The 8,546-nt window shown below is 41.0% G+C and overlaps 1 pseudogene; it reads right to left on the bottom strand.

Moving 5' to 3' along the window:
• Positions 1–3,864: 3,864 nt before the first annotated feature.
• LOC138037210 (uncharacterized) lies at positions 3,865–4,848 on the bottom strand (annotated as a pseudogene).
• Positions 4,849–8,546: the final 3,698 nt, after the last annotated feature.

Below are 8,546 nucleotides of genomic sequence, written 5' to 3'. Positions count from 1 at the left end.
AAATCATAGCTCAGACTCGCTTACTTATATACTTACAAAATGAGAATCTAGAACTTTCTAAAACAGTAAACAATCTAATTAAAGAAAGATTACAAAACACACCGATTTAGAAATGCTTACACACGAGCCTGAAATAAACAAACTACGAACTCTCACGAAGCTTCTAGAAAGTAACACTAGTCACGCAATTTTTCCTAACAATGACTAAAATCACTATTACCCTAGAAGTGGTTGTTGGAACGTTATTGTTGACGTACAGCAATGATCATTCTCAGTCTAACCAGAGTTATAAAGCAGAGTTATAAAAAAATCCTTCAGCTACCCACTGGTCACCAAAAATGACACATTCTGTCTGTTATATCTTAAATTTTTGCTTGATAAATTTTGCTGGATTTTAAAGTACCTGGTGCTTCCTCAGCGATATTATGTTGCACCCACTATAGAAGAGTTGTCACATCTACATTTTCATCAGAAACTGTTGGGAGATGGATAATTCACACATGAGAATCGTCTTTGCAAGCTTAATTTAAAGACAGATAGAAGACTTTACATCATGCATGTTTAGGACATCTTGGAACAGAGACGTTTCTGCCTGATTTCAGTACAATTTTGACAATTTTTAATAGGACCACTTGGCTATTGTGACTAATGTAATGAGAATTACGGTCTTATGGACACGTCCCTCTTAAAAGTCTAACATACACTGGTATGGAATTTTGGGTCAGGTCACTCACACAGTGAGGGTTTAAAAATGCACTGCATAGTAACTATGTTGGATGACAGCTCCCCTCCCTCACCTCCCAAAAAAAACCCTGTATGTTTTGTTGCATGCTTCAGCAAACCCACTGAACGACACCCAGCTGTGATTGCTGAAATGAAAATAACCCATACATTAGTCTGTCAAAGTGGAACCAGTATTTTAGGCATTATAGATGCAGCATAAATAACGGTAAGTAACCACTGTTCCATACCTGAGAGATGGAAACCAGTTGTATAACTGCTGAGAGAATTGATTACTTCAATTACTTCGCTTGTAAATCGCTTAGGGTAATAGTGACTTGATCCCTCTGAATCCTTGTAATGGGCTATGCAGTATGTTATTTTACAAGGCTTGATTCCAAGCAGACTTTTGTGGCAGGAACTGTGGACCCTCAAGGGTAAATAACCTCGCACTTGAAGGTGTGTTGTGACTTGTCAACTTGGCTTCACACACCAAGCACATTGACAGTGGAGGTGCCAAAAACTTTGTGAAGCGATAGGGACTTCCCTTGCTTAACTCCCAAAGCTGTTCCTTGCTTCCAACACTGTATGCCATGAAACGAGAACAGTGATCCTTGAGAAATTTTATGAAATCCACTGTCTCGTGATAAGAACCTAACCCTTGAACATCTTCACACATCTTTTGCTTTTTTCTCTGTATTGCATTTTTTTGGATATCTTTAGCAGCTCTAAACCCTTTTTTGAGCTTAAAGTGACAAAGTGTTTTAATAGCTTCTAATTTTACCTTTTGTATTCGCTCACTGAGGGTGTGTTTGTTCTTTTAAAACTAGTGAGGTTCAAAAAAAATTTATTGCCAAACTGGTGAATTCCAAAGTAAATTTCCCTCGAAAAACCGATATGGTACTCATCGCCTCGTGATTCATGCGATATTGCTTTATAGCCTAAAATTTACCGTGGAATTCACTAGTTAGGCAATGAATATTTCTATAGAAGGAGGCAAAGGAAGTGATTTTATTATTAAAGCAGCAACCGGAAACATCAAAATGCGGACAATTCGAAACCTTATATTTTCACTAACCCTACAGGCAGTAGGAATAAATAACCGGGGGGCTCCGCTTTTAGACTTGGCTAAATCTATATATTATCCCTTTGTACACCAAGCAGTGCCGTTGTATTTTTAGTTTTCATATCCCTTAGTACGGCACTGCCATTGTATTTTTCGCTTTTCATATCCCTTAGTACGCCAAGTACAGCAGTGCCGTTTTATTTTTAGTTTTTTGCATGTCTTATGATGCTAAGTACAGTAAGTCGTCTTTAATATCCCTTAGTACGCCAAGTACAGCAGTGCCGTTGTATTCTTAGTTTTTCATATCCCTTAGTACGCCAAGTATGGCTAGTACAGCATTTTTTGTTTTTAATATACCCTAGTACACCAAGAACAGCTAGCACAGCAGTGCCGTTGGATTTGTGGTTTGAAATATCTCTTAGTATGCCAAGTGCAGCTATTATGACAGTGTCATTGAATTTGAGGTATTTAACCTCCCCTTAGTACGCCAAATGCGGTTAGTACAGTGGTGCCGGGTTTTTTCGTCATTTGGTAAATGTCGAGAAACCATGGTCACTTGTCAAATTTCCAGTTTCTTTGTATTTTGCCTAAATAACACCTCTAGACCTTATTCATAAATGGCGGTCACATTTATAATTCTTTTGTCCACGTGCAAATTAGCCTATCAAGCCTCATTTTAAAGCAAGAATTCTTTTCAATTCACTGTATGGTATGGAGGCTTGGTAGGCTAATTTGCACTTCGACAAAAGAATTGTAAATTGACCGCCATTTATGAATAAGGTCTATAGTGAGTTATTTTCGAAAAGAGTATCCAAAGATATCAAAGTGCTTAATTTTTTCTGAAATCCAATAGTTCCAAAAACGCCATTTTAGCAGCCAGTCACTTCCGAAAATAGAGTAAAATGGTGCATTTATGCCTTTTCCTTCCCTGTAAATTATAAGCACAACCCAAAAAATGCTGCCTTGCCTGAGCTATGGCTATGGGCAAATTCCTGTAGCCACATTTATTTGAAAATACTATTCAAACAAATCCTTTGTACAAAGTTTGGCCCAGTAAAAGTGAGGGCACTGAAAACGCCACTGCATTTGACCGTACTCATGCTGCCCCACCCCGGGCAAGAGCAGCACAGAAACAAATTCAACTGAAAAAAGAGACTTTCTGACTTAATGTCGATACTACTTGCCCATGCTAGCCAATGACCTGGACCAACATTGGGATAAGGAAAGAAATAAATATGCTGAGGATTAGGCCTTGAAAAGAGACTTTCTGAATGTAATCTAGTTAATGATGACCAAAGGCAAGAGCCGCCCATGCTGGATAATGCCCCAGGGCAACAATGCATAGTCCTGTAGTAATAAACAATTATTGACATAAACAGTCCATATTCAAGTAATAACCAAGAATAGCTTCATGTACACCAACCATGGTAGTTAATACTTAAGGCGGAAAGAAAAAAAAATTGTTAACTGAGGCAACATGCACCGGCTGGATGGGTATTAACTTCCTGCTTTAAGAGCAGAGACTGGGCGTTCTGATATACTTGAGAAATGCATTAGATTTCCATCGCCGTAAGAGGCAGATTCTAGCATCGGATAACCCTTTTCTGCAGCATGAGAAGCAGCAACAATTCGAAAACTGTGCCCCTTGTAAACTGAAGGAGACAAACCACAAAACTGTATGGCAGATAACAACTGATTTGAAAACTGAGATCTAGAAACTGGCAACCCATCCACTGTAATGAATTGAGCACCCAGTCGTGGTCCTCCCATTGCTAAATACTTAACCAATAGTTCAACAGGGCAAGATTGCGGCTGCCGAGACACTACGATAGAAAAAGGGCGGGCATTGTAGCTATGTTTAAAACTACCAAAACTAATCCTGAAAGCAATCACCTCCCTGAAAGAGCTGAGAAGCTTGCTAATATGTGAAATTTGCAAGGGAGGATTATCAGTGCACCCACTAGATGAAGTCATTTCACCAATTCGTAAAAATGGAAAGAAAGCCAGCGAACACACTTAAGAGGGATCTGAAAAACCCTTAAGCTTATGGCAGTAACCCAAACATGACACATACGTCATCACAGTGGATGGAGCATACCGTGAATGGAACAAATAAGCAATAAATAAGGCCAAAATAGATGGTGAAATGGGCAATGCACGAAAAGGATGGAGAAATGTAGAATCAAAATATTGATGGAAAAGCTTCCAAGCACTCCAATAAGTTGGTATGGATGAGGGCTGAAGGCTGGATCGAACAAAAAAGGAAGCAATGGAACCCAACTCAGTGGCTGCAGATGAGGAGGTATCACTGTGGGAGCTTGGTGCATGTAAGCTGGTGCCAGTTGTTTGAGAGTCTGCAACTGTAATCGAGACAGAAAATCAGCCCGGGACATGCTAAGATTTAAAACAAATATTGTAATTAAGACAAACCAGGACCAGCTTACGCACAAAAAACATTAAGTCCTTGTCATGACAAGTCTGTCTGTTAATAACGTGGGCCAAGGCTTCATTGTCAGTAAAAAAAAAGAACATGCTGATTCTTAACAGTATTTCCCCAGAGATAAAGACTAAGGACAATGGGATAAGAAATGCTATGTTGCGGTGTCGCCAGCTCATGGGCCATTCACCTTAACACCAATGCCTGCCAAAAACTACCCCAAAGTCTATGGCACCAGATGCATCTGTATACAGTTATAGGTGGTGTGAGTTAGCCCAATCAACAGAGAGAAAAAAGGAACGACTGTTGAAACCAGACAGAAACTGCTGCCAGACTTTAAGATCCTCCTTAACATCTCGAGTGAAGCTGATAAGGAAATGAGGATGGTGAATACCTATTGTCAAATCAATGAGATGCCGAAGAAATGCACGACCAGGAACAACTACTGCACAGGCAAAGTTCAATAAGCCTGGCAACGACTCTATGTCATGAAAAGTAACTTTGCGAGGTCTGAGAAAACCAGCAATTAAGTCACCACATTTAACTAGCTTATCAGGACTGAGTCCAGCTCAATACCTGCAAATGAAATGGTTGATGAAGGGACAATTGTCTTTTCTGGTGCCATAGGAATGCCCAGATATTGACAGAGCATTAAAAATAAATCAAGCTGTTGTTTACATAAATCATGAGAGGGGGAAACTATGAGAAAATCATTCAGCAGGTGCAAAATGTGATCGATATGCAATTTCTCCCCGGGCATTCCATTCCACGTCAGGAGAAAAAGTTTCAAAAGTTTTGCAAGAGCTTGAGCTACCCACCAGGATACAGCAATCATAGTAATGTAATCCCCAAAAGGTGGTAATCTTGGGGTTGGATAGGAATGATTCGAAAAGCATTCATAATATCTGTGTTGGCCATAAAACAGCCATGCCCAACAGTTCGGATGGTATGAATGGCATCTTCAACTGTAGCATAGGATGCACTAGTAAATTCTGAAGAAATGCCATCATTCAAGGACGAGCCTTTAGGGAAAGAAAGGTGGTGAATCAAACGGAATTCACCCTCTGTCTTTTTACGAACAAAACCAAGTGGAGATACACGAAATTGGAGAAAGAGTGGCGAGGGATAAGGGCCTGCAATACTGTGAACAGCAATTTCTTTGTCAAGTTTGGCATCACCTGCCTCAGGATTTTGGATTGCAGAAAGTAGGTTTTTTGCACGTAATGAGTCTTGGGGCCCCTCATAATGCAAGGGAAACCCATAATTGAAGCTCTACCACAGAAGGGATACACCTAGAAAGAAAAAATGGCAAATGATCACTGTTTACGGGTGTTGGAAGCTCCAGCGGAAGGAGGTTGGGGGATGATCTGGTTGCTAGGGACTTTATTGCTGTGTCGATTTGACAAGTGGGAAGCACTTCTTTTGCTAAAGGCACGAAAATTACAATTTATAGCCCGATGTGGGCCATCACATTTAGAACATGAGTGCTTAAAAGAGCATCCTGCACAATAACCTCCCTGTGAAACTTGAAACAATAACCTCAAGGAATATCAAGGATCTTAGCAATGCCCGGAGCTGAAATAGATTTTTTAGGAGTGATCTGAGACTTTAACCACAACTCCCAATGTATAGTTCCCTAGGGAAGAGACGTGGCCTGAGACTGGCGTAAAAAACGGAAGTTTTCATCATAATAACACCACTTGTGCCCCCTAGCAGCCAGATCCTGAGTAGTAGCCACATACCTCATGAGGCAGGGAGCCTCGTGAGGATACTGTGCAGTTTAAATCACCCACATAAACATGAAAAGCTTCGATCCAACCATCTATTGATGTAATAATACGTTTTGTTTTGTTCACTGGCTCAAAAGATAAAGATGGAGAGGAGCCTTCCTGGGAGAGTTATAGGGTGGTATGAAATTTGTCTTCAAAGGCTGGATGAACAAGAAGGGAGCCGAAATCAACAATTCATTTTGAATGATTTTGCTGCGAATCTTAGCTGGAACTCGAGCATCAATTGGCAAAATTTATGGACATGAAAACATCATTGGGACGCTGTGTTCCCAGCATCAGTTTCTGCTCACCTGACAAGGAGGCGAGAACTGACTGGATCCCCATCATGAACAGCTGGCACCCCAACTGTATCCTGGATGCAGCAAGTCCTTGGACTTGTTGGATGGTGGATCCAGAGGACTGCACAGATGTAGACTGTTCCACAGGTGCTTGAGATGATGTGGTGGGGCGACTTTGTGTTTGCTGTACCATTGAGCTTAAATTCGAAAGTAATGGTTCCAATCGCTTGTTCACTTCATCCGTTACCCGTGATATTAGCTGATCCATGGCGGGTGAAGCTAAAATGATGGGCTGGACTGTCGCTGGTACCACAGAAGGTTGCTGGGATTGCCTTTGTAACAAGGTTTCTGCCCGTGACACTTGTTGTCCTACTAAGGCTTCAGGTAGAAGGGAGGGCTGTTGGGCTGACGACGACACATTGCCATTGACAATCACACTTTGTCTACTAACATGCTGCGGAGGGGAGGAGACCAAAGCCTCCAAGGCCTGGGCAGATGGCCCAGAAAACAATAAAGCACCTAGAACAAACACTAAACAAAAAAATTACAGTAGATAAATATTTTCAGTAGCTAGAATGGCTGACACAGAGTCGCCACCATAGCCTGTGACCAACAAGGGCCTCAATTAAAATAAAACCAGAGCAACAAGGGCTCTAATTCAAAATAAGCAGGAGCAACAAGGGCCCCAAATAAATTAAAACCAGCGCAACAAGGGCAAAAAACACAAGAACCTAAGGTTCCAAATAAAATAACAAACAAGAGCAGCCAGGGCTCCAAGTGCAATCAAACATGAGCAAAATACAGGAAAAAAGAAAGCCCCATGGTGAGAAAATCAAAGCGAGCGAAGGGCCTTTAAAATAGGTCCCCGATAGCTTCGATAAAGAGAATACTGTCCTCAAGGGTTTAAATGAAGGTGATCAGTAAGGACTGACTGTGGGGTTACTAAAGCCAGTATGGTGCCAGGAAAAGACGTTGGTACGAAGCTCTAGAACATCATGGAGATATTGGTTGAGGATCGGTGCTGCCGCATTAAAGAACAGCACTCGAACACAAGGTAGCACCTCGCAAACACCGATGACTTTTACAGAGTAAGATTGTAGCAGCAATTGAACCAAATCATCAATCTGGGAACCAATAACCTCGTGACGATTAGCAACAAGATCATTGATGCCAATTTCAAAAATAATAACCTCAGGTTTTGGAGCAGAAACAGCATCAAGGTCGTACGGGCAAAGCATCCTAACAGTACAACCACCCACGCCATGCAAGTGAATCGAGGCGTCACCGAGAAGATGAAAATGTTCAGCATCGCAGGCATCAAAATTGGATCTAAGGTCTGAACGTAGGCGTCAAACAAACGAATGGCCCAAGATAAGAACTGTTGGAGCTGAACTCGTCATAGAAAAGCCTAACCAGAAAGATAAATTCAAATCGAAAAAGTGTGAATTCGACCACGCACACGTGAAAGGAAAATTTTAGAAATGGACCAAACCAAAATGAAAAGAATGAAGGGGGTAGTTTCTAAAGAAACTGTGATGCTGCGTCGGTGGGAAGTAGTATACAAAAATTGGGTTTTATCAACGGAGTTGATAATGTAAATTGGCCACTGTACAGAGATTCTAAAAGCTGACGTTTGAATCGGTAACCCTTCATCAGAGCGACGAAGGGCTGACGCTCAAAACGTCAGCTTTTAGAATCTCTGTACTGTGGCCAATTTACATTATCAACTCCGTTAATAAAACCAAATTTTTGTATACAAAATCAAAAGAAACAACCCAATCAAACATGCACAGAAGCACGGGGGATTTCCAAAGACAAAAAAGACCAAAAAGGAACTGTTTAGATCGATAAAACTCACTTCTAATGATGAATGAAAATGTAAAATGCAAGATGCAAAATAAACACGTCTTTAACCACCGTCCAGATGAAACGAAGCGACGCTCACATGAAAGCCTGGTCACATAGTAAGCACAACTATGCTAAGGGGGTATTGAGTACAATCCCAATAAGTGCCACCAGGCTCCCACAGAAATAAAAGTACACAATGGGATGAAGAAGCATAAAAATACTATTTGCAAGCAAATATTTTCTTTGTTATCTCTTGTGTACATAAACACGATTACAGCTATCAATGCAACATGACGACTTCAACACGGACAAAGTGTGTAATTCTGCGAACCCCACTTGAGTGGGGTTCGTGCATATGTATGAGCACTGTTACCTAGTAACGCGTGACGTGTTTTACATCACTCTCC

The sequence above is a fragment of the Montipora capricornis genome, chromosome 2 (genome assembly GCF_036669925.1).
Source record: "Montipora capricornis isolate CH-2021 chromosome 2, ASM3666992v2, whole genome shotgun sequence".
NCBI classification, from domain to species: domain Eukaryota; kingdom Metazoa; phylum Cnidaria; class Anthozoa; order Scleractinia; family Acroporidae; genus Montipora; species Montipora capricornis.
This window is presented reverse-complemented; position numbering and strand designations above follow the sequence as displayed.